Raw genomic sequence first — 13275 nt, 5'->3', positions numbered from 1 at the left:
GGGAACAGAACCCCAAGGGTGAGTTTTGTCCCTGGGGCTGGGGAGCAGAGCTCAGAGGCACCCGGAGGGAGTGGAGGGAGGCCTGGGTGCTGGGGACCACCGGGTGCAGATAGTTCTGCCTCGCACCTCTGTGGGACCCACTCCGTGGCTGCTTCTGTGAGCTGAGAGCCACATGAGGGAGCTCTGTCACCCTCTGGAGCCCAGGCACCTCTGCTGCAGGGTCCTCCAGGGAAGGTGACCAGGGGTGGATGGTCAGCCTCAGGTCATGGTGCAGGCCAACGTGGGCAGGAGCTGATTGCACAGGGCAGGGGATATGCTCCCCAGGTATGAGGGGAGGAAGGGACAGAGGTGGGGGAGAGATCGATTCTCACGAAGTGGCCCATGTAATTTACAGACAGTGGAAAGGCAGATCCAAGTCCCAAATCAAAATCTGCAGGCCAGGCCAGGCCAGGCCGGCGGGCTAGAGAGCTGGTGCTGGAGAGCTGGGGTTTGGCTACGAGATGCCCCACAAAAGCTCATGTGCAAGGATTTTCAGAGGTGAGATGAGTGGACTAAAAGAGGTTTAAGTGAATCAGTGGTGGGTTAACCCACTGATATGGATTACCCGGGGGTAACTGTAGGCAGTGGGGTGGGGCTGGAGGAGGTGGGTCACTGGGGCTGTGCCTTGGGGTTTATATTACATCCCCTGTGAGTGGAACTCTCTCTGCTTCCTGGTCGCCATGTCCTGAGCGGATTTCCTCCACCACACCCTCCCACCATGGTTCCTGCCTCCTGTAGAGCTATGGAGTTGGCCCATCATGGACTGAACCTCTGAAGCCGTGAGTCAAAATAAACCTTTCCTCCTCTACGTTGTTCTTGTCGGGTCTTTTGGTCACATGGTTGTAGTTCACGTTCAAGGGTGATGTGAGGACAGTGTTCCTTCTCACTCCCAGGAGGCCAGTCTTAGTTCTGGTAAGGCCAGAGGTCCACCCACATCGTGGAAGGCGACCTACTCAAAATCCATCCACTTAAATGCCAGCCCTATGCAAAGGTCATCTTTACAGAACACCAGGCACACGGCCCAGCCACGTTGACCCTGCAAGTCAGCCACTGTGTTCGCGGGTGCCAAGGACAGCTGGCTGGGGACACAGGTGTTTTCCACAGCACGTGAGGCTGGGCCAGTGCGGTGACTTTCACATCTGACAGTCAGGGACATCGGGTGGGTGCTTCTCGCCACCACCGGTGCTCTGGGTCCGTCTTCTCCTTAGTCCCCGAGCCCTGGAGGGCGGAGTGGGCCCCGCTCCTCCAGGTCCTGCCCAGGTTTGCTCAAAGAAGGAATCTGCACACTTTTGTTAGATTTGAATGCAGATTTCCTTGGAGCAGATTTTCTGACCTTCCAGGTGCTAAGTGAGCTGCACTTCCTTGTCTCAGAGCTGGGCACACGTGCCCACTAGGTGCTCGTCCAGCGTGGGGGAGAGGACGGCTCGCTAAAGGCCCAGGTGCTGCCGAGCGAGCCAGGAGGAGGGTCAGGGCTCCTGTTGGAAGAGGGCCTGCCGTCACCTGCCCCTGCACACGCCAGCTCTGAGCGATGGCGGGAGGCGTGGTCGGGGGAGAGCTTGGCAAGGGTTCCCACGCTGTGGGGGGAGTCGGGACTGTGCCTTTGGGTTTCTGATCCAGGGACCTTCGCAGCTTTCTTTCACCATCAGATCCACCCACGGCCATCCCCTTTTGTCAGGTGAGGAGAGCAGGAGCCCCGACCGTCACCCGAGGCCCTTTCCTGAGGGACCACCCACCTCTGTCCCCCTCCTACCCTGCAGACTGTCACTCACTGCTCAGTCCCCAGACAGGCTGTTCCCTGCTGCTGGTCCCCTGCGCCCAGGCCCTTCCCTGTGGCCTGAACCCTCTGCTCTTCCACAGCCACAGCGGCCCCTTGGTCTCTCAGGGCTGAGTCCAGGCCCCTCCACTAGCCTTCCCCGAGTGCCAGGGCTGGACCGGGCACCTCTCAGCCCTCGGGACACCTGCCCTGCCTCAGCGGGGCTCGGGCCCTGTATTTTCCTCTGTTTACCTGTGTCCTGGCCGCGGGTCCTGGAGGGGGGGAGCTGTGCGCTCATCAGTGTTCCGCCCCCCAGGTGCGCGGCAGGCGCTCAGCCCCCTCGCCGACTAAGGGCCGCTGTGCCTGCCTCTGCCTCTGAGGGACGGCGCGGGCAGCTGAAGTCAGTCGCTGTCCTGGTTGCGTGGTCCCCTCCCTCAGGCCTGCGGGGTGCTGTCCCAGGCTGCGGCTGTGTGACTCTGGGAGGATATTTATTTATCTCATAACGGGAGAAATGGAACCCTGTTTCCTTGCTTACATTTATGAGTAAAATGTCCTCTTAGGTAGTTTAAAAAAGCAAGTTTTAGACCATTAACTTTTTTTTATTTTACCTTTTATTGGAGTTTAAATAACAAGGTGCGCGGGGAGCACAATGCGGGCGATTATGAAGTAGTAAAGGCGTTTAGAGTCCTCTGGGGGCGGGCGCGTGGCTCGGAGCCAGGGGGAGAGGAAGACTGGCCATATCCACTCCCGGCCGTTTTTCCAACCTTCATTTTAATGGAGAAACCTGTTAAAACAAAACAGAAATGGAGATGGAATCCTCCGCAAGAGGCTGCAAGGAGGCTCCGGGCTTTGGACTCGGGACTAGCAGGACCCACTTGGTGGGGTGGCAGGGCACAGCTGTCCCCAGCGAGCTCGGCCCCCTTCCTTCTAGGAGGTGTGGGACGGAGGTGGCCAGTCTGCAGGGGCCGCAGAGGAGAGCCCTGGGCAGGGTCAGCCGCCTGAGGCTGCAGTCCCAGCTGTCCAGCCACCACCAGGTGCCTTGGCAGATCCCGCCTGGGCTCTGAGCCTGAGTTTCTCATCTGTGTCCCAGGGGCAGGCGTAGACCTTGTCCCGCGGGGTGCGTCATGACAGGCAGGTCAGATGGCGGGTGGGCGAAGAAGTGCCTTTGGCGAGGAAGAGAACACACGTGTGAGGGATTCCTTAGGGGACCGTCCTGTCCTCTTGCTCGTCAACCAGGCACTTCCTGAGCAGCCTTTAGAAGAAGGAAGTGGCACGGCTGGCGGCCACCGCCTGGGCCTCCCAATCCGCCCCAGTCTGCCGGTTCTCTGGCCCTACCCCTTCTGTCTGCAGTGTGCAGGATGAGGCCTGCTCTCATGTCCAGTCACCAGGGTCACTCTGCAGCCTCGGGTGGGAGCTAGAGATGAGGCGACTTAGCCCACGTCCCTCTCTGTGCAGGCCTCTGGATGTGCGGTGCAGGTCTGTGCAGGTCTCTGGACGTGCGGTGCAGGTCTGGCCGGGGTCTGATGCTGGTTCTGGGGGACTGCAGGAGAAGTGAACAGGGAGCTGGTTTCACGCCGTCAGATCACCCGGATGCACTTGGAAAGGTTCTGAGCAACTTCAGCCCTGCGGTCGTGACACCAGGACTCACATAAGGCATTAGGGCTCGGGGTGGGGTGGTGGTGGTGTGGGGGAGTGGGGGGGGGAGGCTTCCCGAGAGGAAACCCAGCCGCTCCGCGGTGCTCGTTCTGGACCCTCTCGTCTCCCCACCTTACGGTCTCCCCGACTCCCCTCCTTCCCCGAGATCCCGTCTTTCCTTCCCTCCTCCTTCCTTTATGTCCTCCAGCTCCCGCAGGAGAGGAGGCACTGACCTTCGGGTCTCCTCCACTCAGCACGCTGCTCTCCATTCCCACAGCCCAGAGGCACTGAGGGGGACAGGATGGGACGTTCTGGATGATGACACTCTGGGTGGGGACGCCGGGGAAGGGTCAAGGGTGCCTGAGGGCAGGAAGTGCGGCAGGGCGGCCAGGCTCTTGACCACGTGTGGGAGACTGAAGACAGAGGCTCCCTGCCCGAGGAGGACAAGGAGCCGGTGTCTTGGCGTCTGGGCGCCTGACGTGCTGTGGGGAGTTCCGCAGCCACAGCGGCCATTCGTTCACCACCTGTGCTTGCTGGGTCTACGGCCCTGTCCCTGCTAGCCACGGACACAAGATCAGGTTCTCTGCACGAGGTGACAGGGCGCAGGGCAGGAGCTCAGGTGGGGAGCACCCACTGGGTGCCGACCTGCGTGCAGGGCACTCTCCCCAGAGCTGAGCGGACAGGAACCCTGCCCTCATGGTCAGCTCATGGTCAGCAGAGTGGTCTAGAGTGCCATGAGACAGAGATGCAGCTCAGGAGATGTGACCGTAAGGAAGGGCCCTAGGGGTCTTGGGGTGACTTCTGGGTTGGGGGGCTGGCAAGGCCCTTCTGAAAAGGGGTCTGTGAGTGAAGAGCTGGATGGAGAGAGGAGAGGGGCAGGGGGAGGCCCGCTGAGATGTCGCTGGGTCGGGAGGGGAGTGGAGGTTCCAGGGGACGAGGCGGGAGAGGGCTGTACCCCAGCCCTGAGGCACAGCGGGGCGGAGGGTGTGGGACTTTGGACATAAGGTGAACAAGTAGGTGAGGCCGGAGGCTTCCCTGGGAGCAGGACAGATAACATGGCCAGTAACCAGGTCTGCAGGTCCCGTCACCGTGAGGTCAGCAGGCGGCCGGGGCCCAGGAGGATGCTGGAAGGACAGCTAAGTGCACAGCGACGTCATCAAGAAGCATGGCAGGACTTATAGGGGAGAGGGACCATGGGCCGGGGAGGGTAGGGGGGCTCGGGAGGAAGCGCTGGGCAGACTGGCCGCAGACATGGGATTCCCAGCTGAGGGGTTTCCAGGAGGGTGCAGCCTGGGCTGCTGCCGGAGCAACAAGCAGAGGACCCCAGCCCAGCCCAGCCGCTCAGGAACTTAAACATTTCTTCCCGTGTGAGGTGATAGGGACACAGGGAGGAGCTGAGTCCCCAGTGGACGGGGTGGAGGTCATCCAGGAGGGACGACTCAGGCAGAGGCACCTCCTGGGGCAACCTGGAGTCCCCAAGGGTCTCGGGAAGGTCCTGGTGTCCCAGCCAGGAGAGCTCAGCTGCCTCTCGTCAGGGGTGTGCTACCCTCTGGCCTCCAGCCCGAACCTGAGAAGGAGGGCTCGTCCTGGCTGTCACCTTGGTAAAGACACACACACACACACTTCCTTGGGTGACAGCTGGCTTCTGTTATTCCCTCCTTCCCTCTCTGCCCAGGTTTCTTCTTCTGTCCGTGTACAAGGACACCTGTTTGGGCTGCCATGTGAGTCACACAGGTGCTCCTGAGCACACTGCTGACCTTCCGTCGCGTGGGTGGCGCCCCGACGTGCTGAAGTCGGGCTTGACCTGTCTGCCTCAGACCCTCGTTCTAAATCAGAAAATGCTGCGCGGAGAACGTCTTTCCCCTGCTCTAGACCAGCAGATACGGGAGGAGCACGCCCGCGCGCACACACGCACCCAGGCACAGTCCGCAAGGCAATTTCCGAATCTACTATGATCGCTATGTTCAGTCTAATTGAAATGAAATTGGAGTTGATTTAATTATTGTCATTTAGAAAACTAATTTTTGCTGGATACATGTGTGTTACATGGAAATCCAAAAGAACCTGAAATTCCAGTGAGTGATTAGTTCATTATGTAGGCTAATTGCTTTTACAGTTATAAATAAACCCCAAATACCGCAGATCTAAAGTACACACCTGTGTGCTAATTGCTTTTCTGAGGGCTGTTTCCATGGCTGCAGAGTTGAGTTCTGCCACCCACAGATCGGATGGTGCAGGTGGATGCGGAGCTGCCCTCCAGAGAAGGAACAGTTGTGCAGGACTTCCGGACTGCCCGGCCCTGGACAGCGCCACCCCTGGCATCCAGGCTGACTTGGAATTCCAGAAGGAGAGGACCTGGGTGCAGAAAGGTGGCCCACTGGAGGGAACGTGGCCTTCAGACTGAAGGCAGCACCCTCCGTGCCCCACAGCGTGCGGGACCTGCTCTGGAGCGGGCGCCCGGCTCCTTCCAGTTCAGAACCTGAGTTCCCCACTCCGTGCAGTTGGTGGAAAAATGCTTTCTCAGGAACATTTTAAAAAGAAACTAATGACCAGAACTCTGGATGCTTTAGTTAAATATGTGCATTTTAAAAAGCTTGTTTCTGCGTGAATTTGCATAATGGTCCTTTCCCATAGGCCACAGTTACCTTTCCCTCTGTTTAATAGACTCAATGTTGCATTATTAACAACCATATGCAAAATGATGACCTCAGGAGGCTCCTTCCCCCAAAATGGCTTCTTCCCTGATTATCTGCCTGTGCCCTCTGCGGCCGAGCAGCTCGTAATGGGGCAGCAGCGTTTCTTGGCTGATGAAAGCCCAGGGCGAAGGAACCTGGCTCGAGGTACAGTGACCTTCCTTTCTGAGCCTGGCGCACACACGAGCCTTTTCATCAGAAGGCGGGGTGTCGGCCCATGGGCGCTGCTGTGACAGGGCCCCTGTGTGTGACGCGGTAAGGCCCGAGTTGATCTCCAGTGGTTCTGGAGGCTGGGGTCCAAGACCAAGCTGCCGCAGGCGGGGTCACGGGGAGCCTCTGCGCTCATCTGGTGGAGCCTCTTTCTGGGGGCCTTCACCCCCCTTGTGGGGCAGCAGCTCTCACGACCCCTTCGCTCCTTAAAGCCTCCCCTCTTTAAACAGCCGCAGAGGCAGTGCCCGAGTTCTGGAGAGGACACATCCAAAACAGCGTACGGCCACGTATGTTTTCCCTTTGATTTTGAAATAATTTCCAACATAAAAAAATAAGTTGCAAAAATACTCCCCCCCACTCCGGAGCCCTCTCCAGGTTCTGTGAAGTTCCCAGCGATGAACTTGGTGGCAGGAGGCCCCCTGCAGGGCCAAGGCTGGGGCGTCTCCTTCTCTGGGGCCTCTCTGGAACAGTCTCTCAGCTTCTGCTCCACCTTCAGGGCCTCGCTATTTTGAAGGCCGTGGACCATCTTGTAGGAACGCCTTAGCTTGGCCTCACCCTTCCCCGTGCCTGGGCCAGCGCATCCCGCGCAGGATGTGACGCTGTTGGCGACGGCTCCCTCTTGGTCACCATGAGGTCGTCTGCCCCTGTTGTTAGGGCACCAGCGGCTGTGCCTGTTCCCATAGTCACTTAGCAGTGGAAAACCATCACCTTTGGTGTGTGAAGAACTCGGATGGCTGGGCGCCGCCGCATGGGGTCACACGTGGGGTCATGCATGGGTCACGTGTGGTCGGAGCTGGTGGCTGGAGGTGGTCCAGGACCCCTTCCTGTGGTCCAGGACCCCTCCTGGGCCCGCAGCCCAGCCCTCCCCTGGCCTGTGGGGAAGGACCTCGCGGCTGCTGGAGTCTCACCTGGCAGCTGGCTTCCCAGGGCGCACGTCCCCAGGACACAAGTACAGGGCAGCTCTGTGACTCAGCCTCAGGTCACTCCCACCATACTCAGTGGGTCAAGGTCATCGCCTAGCCAGACCAGGTCAAAGGTGGCTCTGGGCCTCCCAGTCAGTGGCAGGAGGTCAAGGCCGCGATGGGAGGCTGGGGAATGGAAGCTGCTCTGGGAAGTCCTGCCTCGGTTTAGACTGTGTCTCTGAGCTCTGTTTATCTCACTCTGGCTGAGGGCACCCAGAGCTTCTCACCCTCTCAGGGTCCCGCTTGAGCTACTTCCTGCTACACAGTTGATAACTCACGAGTTTCTGGTTTTATCATTTTTTCCACATTTATTATTTGAATACTTCTGTAAAGAAGAAAGTCTCTGCTATTTTTTCTTTTATTGGCATGGGCTTATTTGTTTTATGTATTTATATCAGCATGGGTTCAGGGTTCCAATGTTACTCAAAAGACACTCATATTGGGCTGGGGCTGTGGCTCAAGCGGTAGCGCGCTCGCCTGGCAGGCGTGCGGCCCGGGTTCGATCCTCAGCACCACATACCAACAAAGATGTTGTGTCTGCCGAAAACTGAAAAATAAATATTAAAAAATTCTCTCTCTCTTTCTCTTTAAAAAAAAAAAAGACACTAATATGTCACTCTCAGAACTTACCAGGTTGCTGATATTGTCCCAGATTTGGCCAGTGGGAGCCCCCAAGCTGATATTTGTGTCTTTAAAAAAAAATAACAGCTTGGCTGAAGTATATTTGAATATTACAAAATAACGCTGCTCTGAGCATCTGCCAACTTCTACAAGGACCTCGACTTGACTATCTTATTTTGGGGGGTGGGGTGGGGCAGGTACCAGGGATTGAACTCAGGGGCACTCAACCACTGAGCCACATCCCAGTTCTATTTTGTATTTTATTTAGAGACAGGGTCTCACTGAGGCTGGCTTTGAACTCGAGATCCTCCTGCCTCAGCCTCCCGAGCTGCTGGGATGACAGGCGTGGGCCACTGTGCACGGCCTTGAGTATCTTTTGGGCACATAGATTCCTAGAAGTGGAGCGTCAGGGTCTCAGAGTGGGCGTGACTCAACCTCAGGGCCTGTCTCCACGATTCCCAGCTCCCAGCCCCAGTCGGAAGCCGTCCACCCCAGGCTCGGCTCTGGCCAAGTACTTGAGTCTGAGTAGTGTTGTCTCATCATGGGTTTTTACTCAATTTCCCCAGAAGAGGAAGTTTAATTACCATTCGTGTGTTTTCTTTGGTGAGTATTTGTTGTTGAAATCTCCAGCCTCCCTTTATGAAATTTGACTGTGTTTGTTTTCTTGAATTTGGGCAGTTTTTTTTTTATACATTCTGGGTACATATCTTTTGTCTGATGAATGATTTGAAAGCATTTTCTTCTGGTATTTTAATTCTCTTAACAGGGTCTTTCAATAAAGCGATCATTTTAACTTACATTTCTTCAAATTGTACTTGGGTTATGTATCTAAGTAATCAGCCCAATTCCAAGTCACAGTATTTTTCTCTTATGTTTTATCCTAGAAGTTTTATGATTTTCAACTGTGTATTGAGTTCACCTTTTATACGGAGACAGGTGGGGATAGAACTGCATTTTCTTTGCCTGGGTGTACCTGACTTTCAACACCCTTTGTGAAGGTGTGATCCACGCTCACCCAACTTCCTCCACATCTTTTCCCAAAATCAATTGACCATGTATTTGTAGATATATTTCTACATCCATAAAGATTTGAAGAATCTCTGTTTCATTGACCCTGTCTACATTTATACCAATACCATGCTGTCTTGATTTCTATAACTCTGAAAGAAATCTTACAATTGTGAAATGTCAGTTGTTCTGTTGTGTCCTTCTTTTGCAGAGTTGTTGAATCATTTTAGTTCCTTTGCATTTCCATAGAAATTTTAAGAATTGTTAATTAATTTCTACAACAAATCTGCTGGGATTTTTCTTTGTACTGGTTTTATGTTGAGTCTACAGATTAATTTGGAAAGAACTGACATCTTAACAATATTGAATCTCTCAATAAATGAACATATTATATAATTTCTGTTCACATATGATCTTTTAATTTCACTCAGCAATGTCTTGTAGTTTCCAGTTTATAGGTTTTTCCACATATTTTGTGAGACTTACCCCCAGTATTTGATATGTTTTTTTGCTACTATAAATAGCCCTTTTTAAGTTTCAAATTTTGATTGTTACTAATACATATGTGGTTGACTTTTGCCGTATTGATCTTGTGTTTTGGAATCTCACTAAACTCACTAATTCTAGCTTGTTTTGTAGATTTCATCAAATTTTTGGAAGACGGTCGTGTAATCTGTACATAAAGACAACATTGTGTCTTTCCTTCCCATCTGGGATGCCTTTTGTTTCTTTTTCTTGCCTTATTTCACAAGCTAGCATCGCCAGTACATGTTGAGTAGAAGAGGTGAGAGCAGAAATCATGGTGTCTCTAGGGAGTGTGAACTTCTTTGGACTGGAAGTTTCTCCCAGTACTGGGAAGATGCTGCTTCTTTGCCTCGTCTTCAATGTCATTTCTGATGAGAAATTTATTGATTGCATTACGTGTGCTTTTATATCACTTCTGAGTCCTTGCCTATAATGCCATTTTCTTCTCTGATTTTAAGATTTTCTGTTACTGGTTTTGAAATATTGATTATAATGTGCTCTGGTGCTGCTTCCTTAATCTTTCTTGGGTTTAGGGTTCATCGAGCTGTTCAGATCTTTATAGTTGCCATCAAATTTGGAATATTTCATCAAGTACTTTTTCTTTCTCCTTCCCCTTCACTCTCTTGTCTTCCTTCAGGGGCTCAGATCACACCTGCCTTAGGCGGTTTGATGCCATCTCAGAGCTGTTTCTGTTCACTTTAAACATGTTTTTCTGTTGTTCATTCTGGGAAGTTCCTGTTGCCCTGTCTTCACGATTATAGCTTCTCCTTCTGCCGTTGAGCCTTTCCAGTGTATTTCTCCTCTCACGCATCACAGTTTTCATCTCTGGATGTTCAATTTGGGACATTTTTGTTTTTCGTCTTCCATGAACATATGGAATTAACTTCTTGAACATATGGGATGCAGTTGTAATAACTGTTTTAATGTCCTTCTCTGCTGGCTCTAATATCTGTGTCATTTTGGGTTAGTTCTGGCTGTTTCTCTCCTCATCCTGGGTTATATTTTTTCATGTCTTTACATGCTTGGTAAGTTTGGGCTGGGTGCCAAGACTTGTGAGGTTCACCTTGTTTGATGCTGGATATTTGTGTTCCTAGAAATATTCTTGAGCTTTCTCCCCTTGTCTACCCTCCCGTGGGATGTGACTTGAAACAGGTCTTGCTTTTAAGGCAGGTGAGGTGGGCATTAGAGCAGCATCCAGTCCAGAGCTCATCACTTCCAGCTCCTGAGATCAGAGTCTTCTGAGTCGAACCCAGTGCAAGGTGGCAAGTGAGTTCTTTCTTCCCGCCTGGTGGGGGGACCCCACTATTCTTGGTCCTGGGTGTATATTCGTCACAGTTACCTTCTGTTCTCAGGGATGGCTCTTCTCCTGGACTTAGATTGCTTTCCTCCTATTCCTGTGCTGATCAGTATTGAGCCCATTACTCGTGGGGAGGGCCCCCTGTGGGTCATTGGAGGTTCCCCTGCACTTTCCTCCTTGGTGGTCTGTCTTTTTTCCCCCTGGCTCTGCTCTGTCTCCTCAACTTGGGAGGCCACTGGGTTCTGCCTGGGGTCTCCTGTCCTGAATTACAGCCCAGACACGCTCTAAAGTCCCAGGCTCCCTGGCTTGCTTCCCGACTCTCAAAGTCCCCTCTTCTGTTGCCTGTGGTCCAGCCTCTTGCAAACCATTGTTCACATGCCAGTTTTTTGGGTGATGTTAGGGAGTAGAGTAAACTCAGTCCCTGGAGGCAGAGATCATCTGCATCTTTGACATTCCCATCCCTCACTGGGAAATTCTGACCCATCAAGATCATCTCATTCTTCCCCTGCCCCAGCCTGGAGTCTGCCATTTCTCCGAGGAGTCTTGGTTCCTGGTAGTGGAAAGCAGATGTTTGGGCAACAGCTATGATTGATTTTGTGGGTCATCCTGCTGCTGTCAGGCCCTTTTGGGGAATACAGTTTGGAGATGCAGGGTGGGTGGACCTGGCGCCTTCACACCTGCCTTTATTCGTATATTCAGGCTGCGGCGTCCACCACCCTTGGTGTGACCAGGGCTTGCGTGGGGGAGGTGGCAGTGGGGAAGGCCGCACATGGGCCTGCTGGCTCTGCTTCTATCCTTGTCCGCCCCTTCCTTTTGAACTTCTGTGAGCATTTAAGACCATCAAAGAGGTTGGAGGGCACCCAGTCCTTGGGTATGGTGTAGTGCCTGGCCCAGGGTTGGGCTACACTGGGAAGACGCCTTTATCACAGGAGGGTGGCACACCGAATGGCCCTGCCTAGTGGGAGAGGGAGGGGGAGCCTGCTGGGTCACAAAGGCCTCCACCAGGGACATCCGGTGTCCAGCAAAGAGCAGCACATTGTGATGAGCCAAAGCCCCAGGCAGGCCACACCCCAGGGACAGTGCCCAGGACAGTTCCCAGCACAGGTCTCCTGTCTGGAGCCTCCTGCTCCCCGCAGCGGCTGGCTGGGTCACCAGATGCAGGCACATCCTCATCCCGAGCAGACATGGCCCTTATCCAGCACCTCGTTGGCTGTGGCTGGAATGTCCCTGGCGTGAGTGAGGCTGCCTACCCATCAGACTAGGTGTCACACAGCTGCGCTATTGTCACTCCCAACTTGAGGACAGGGAAGCCCAGGCATGCAGAGGTCAGCTAAGTCACCCTGGGTCACAGGGGTGGTGAGTGTCAGTTGAGGGCAGGCCCGGAGGGTCCCTGGACTGTCCTGCTTGGGCAGGGACAGGTGGGGGTGGGCAACGCTGGTGCAGGCGAGGACAGTACCCCAGCCTCTGCAGGGCGCTTGCGCAGTGAGGGGTGGGGGGAACTCACGGGGTCTGGAGCCTGGGAAACCTAAAGAGCTGTAAGTACCAACGGGCCCCTTCCTACCCTCCCGTCTTCCCTCCTGCTGCGAATTCCTGCGTCTCCCGCTCTCTGGGAGAGACAGGCAGCCTGTTTAATAACCACACTATTAGCAAGTTATCAAGTCTTCGATTGCATTTTCCAAAAAGCACCTCGGTGGCTGGGGATCATTTCACATCTGCCTTTTCTACTGAAACTCAGCAATTCCAGCCTCACGGCCGACATCCTCGGTGTAAAATTGTCTGTGTATGGTGGTTGAGGGAAATTATTTTTTAAAGGGAGGAAAGAGTATCCAATTTACAGACGTCTTGTGTAATGCACGAAGCAAGAATGGCTCTTCCCGGCCCGGCTTGTGGACAGATTTAGCAGGCGTCAACAGAAAGCTGGGCGGGTGTCAGATGGAGGGGACTTCTTCATAAAAGTTCTGAGCAGAATCGCCCACCTCACTCTCGGCTGCGTGGAAGTCGGGTGTTGCATGCGGCTCCCTGCCCACCAGCGCTGGGATAATCCAGGGCACCCAGTGCCTCTCCTTCCCTGGGCACACCAGGCTCCTGGTGCTGCTGGTGCGACCTCCCCCACTAAAAATAGTGCCCCCAAACTCACATCCACCAGAATCCTCAGACTGTGACCTTATTCAGAAAGATGTACAAATGTAAAAGACTTGGAGATGAAATCGTCCAATGACAATGTCCTTGTCAGGAGAGGAGGGGACCCAGAAAGCTCCAGAGTCCCCTTGTGGAGACAGCGGAGGGAGGAGCCAGGGTGCCCTGGACTGCCCAGCCGGCCTCAGGTCCTGCCTCCACCTCCACCTCCCCGGTAACTGGCCCACCCACCCTCGGCCTTCTGACGGGGCCTCCGAGTCCCAGGAACAGAGCTGCTGAGTCTGGGGCTTGGTTCCAGCAGCCTTAGGGGACTGATGCACCTGGGGACCCACGGCCCCCAAGTGTGCGCTCAGCCCCCTCCCCTCCTCCTCCCCCCTCCTCCTGCCCCCCTCCTGA

General features: G+C 54.3%; 1 long non-coding RNA gene across 1 annotated transcript; it reads left to right on the top strand.

The window, feature by feature from the left end:
- Positions 1-681: 681 nt before the first annotated feature.
- LOC125616769 lies at positions 682-7120 on the top strand. Its single transcript, XR_007347507.1, has 3 exons — positions 682-818; positions 3279-3396; positions 5103-7120. It is a non-coding gene; the product is annotated as an uncharacterized LOC125616769 (long non-coding RNA).
- The last annotated feature ends 6155 nt before the right edge of the window (positions 7121-13275 follow it).

This window comes from Marmota marmota, unplaced genomic scaffold, assembly GCF_001458135.2.
Source record: "Marmota marmota marmota unplaced genomic scaffold, marMar, whole genome shotgun sequence".
Taxonomy (NCBI): Eukaryota; Metazoa; Chordata; class Mammalia; order Rodentia; family Sciuridae; genus Marmota; species Marmota marmota.
Note: the sequence above shows the minus strand (reverse complement) of the source record. Positions and strands in the feature narration are given on the sequence as shown.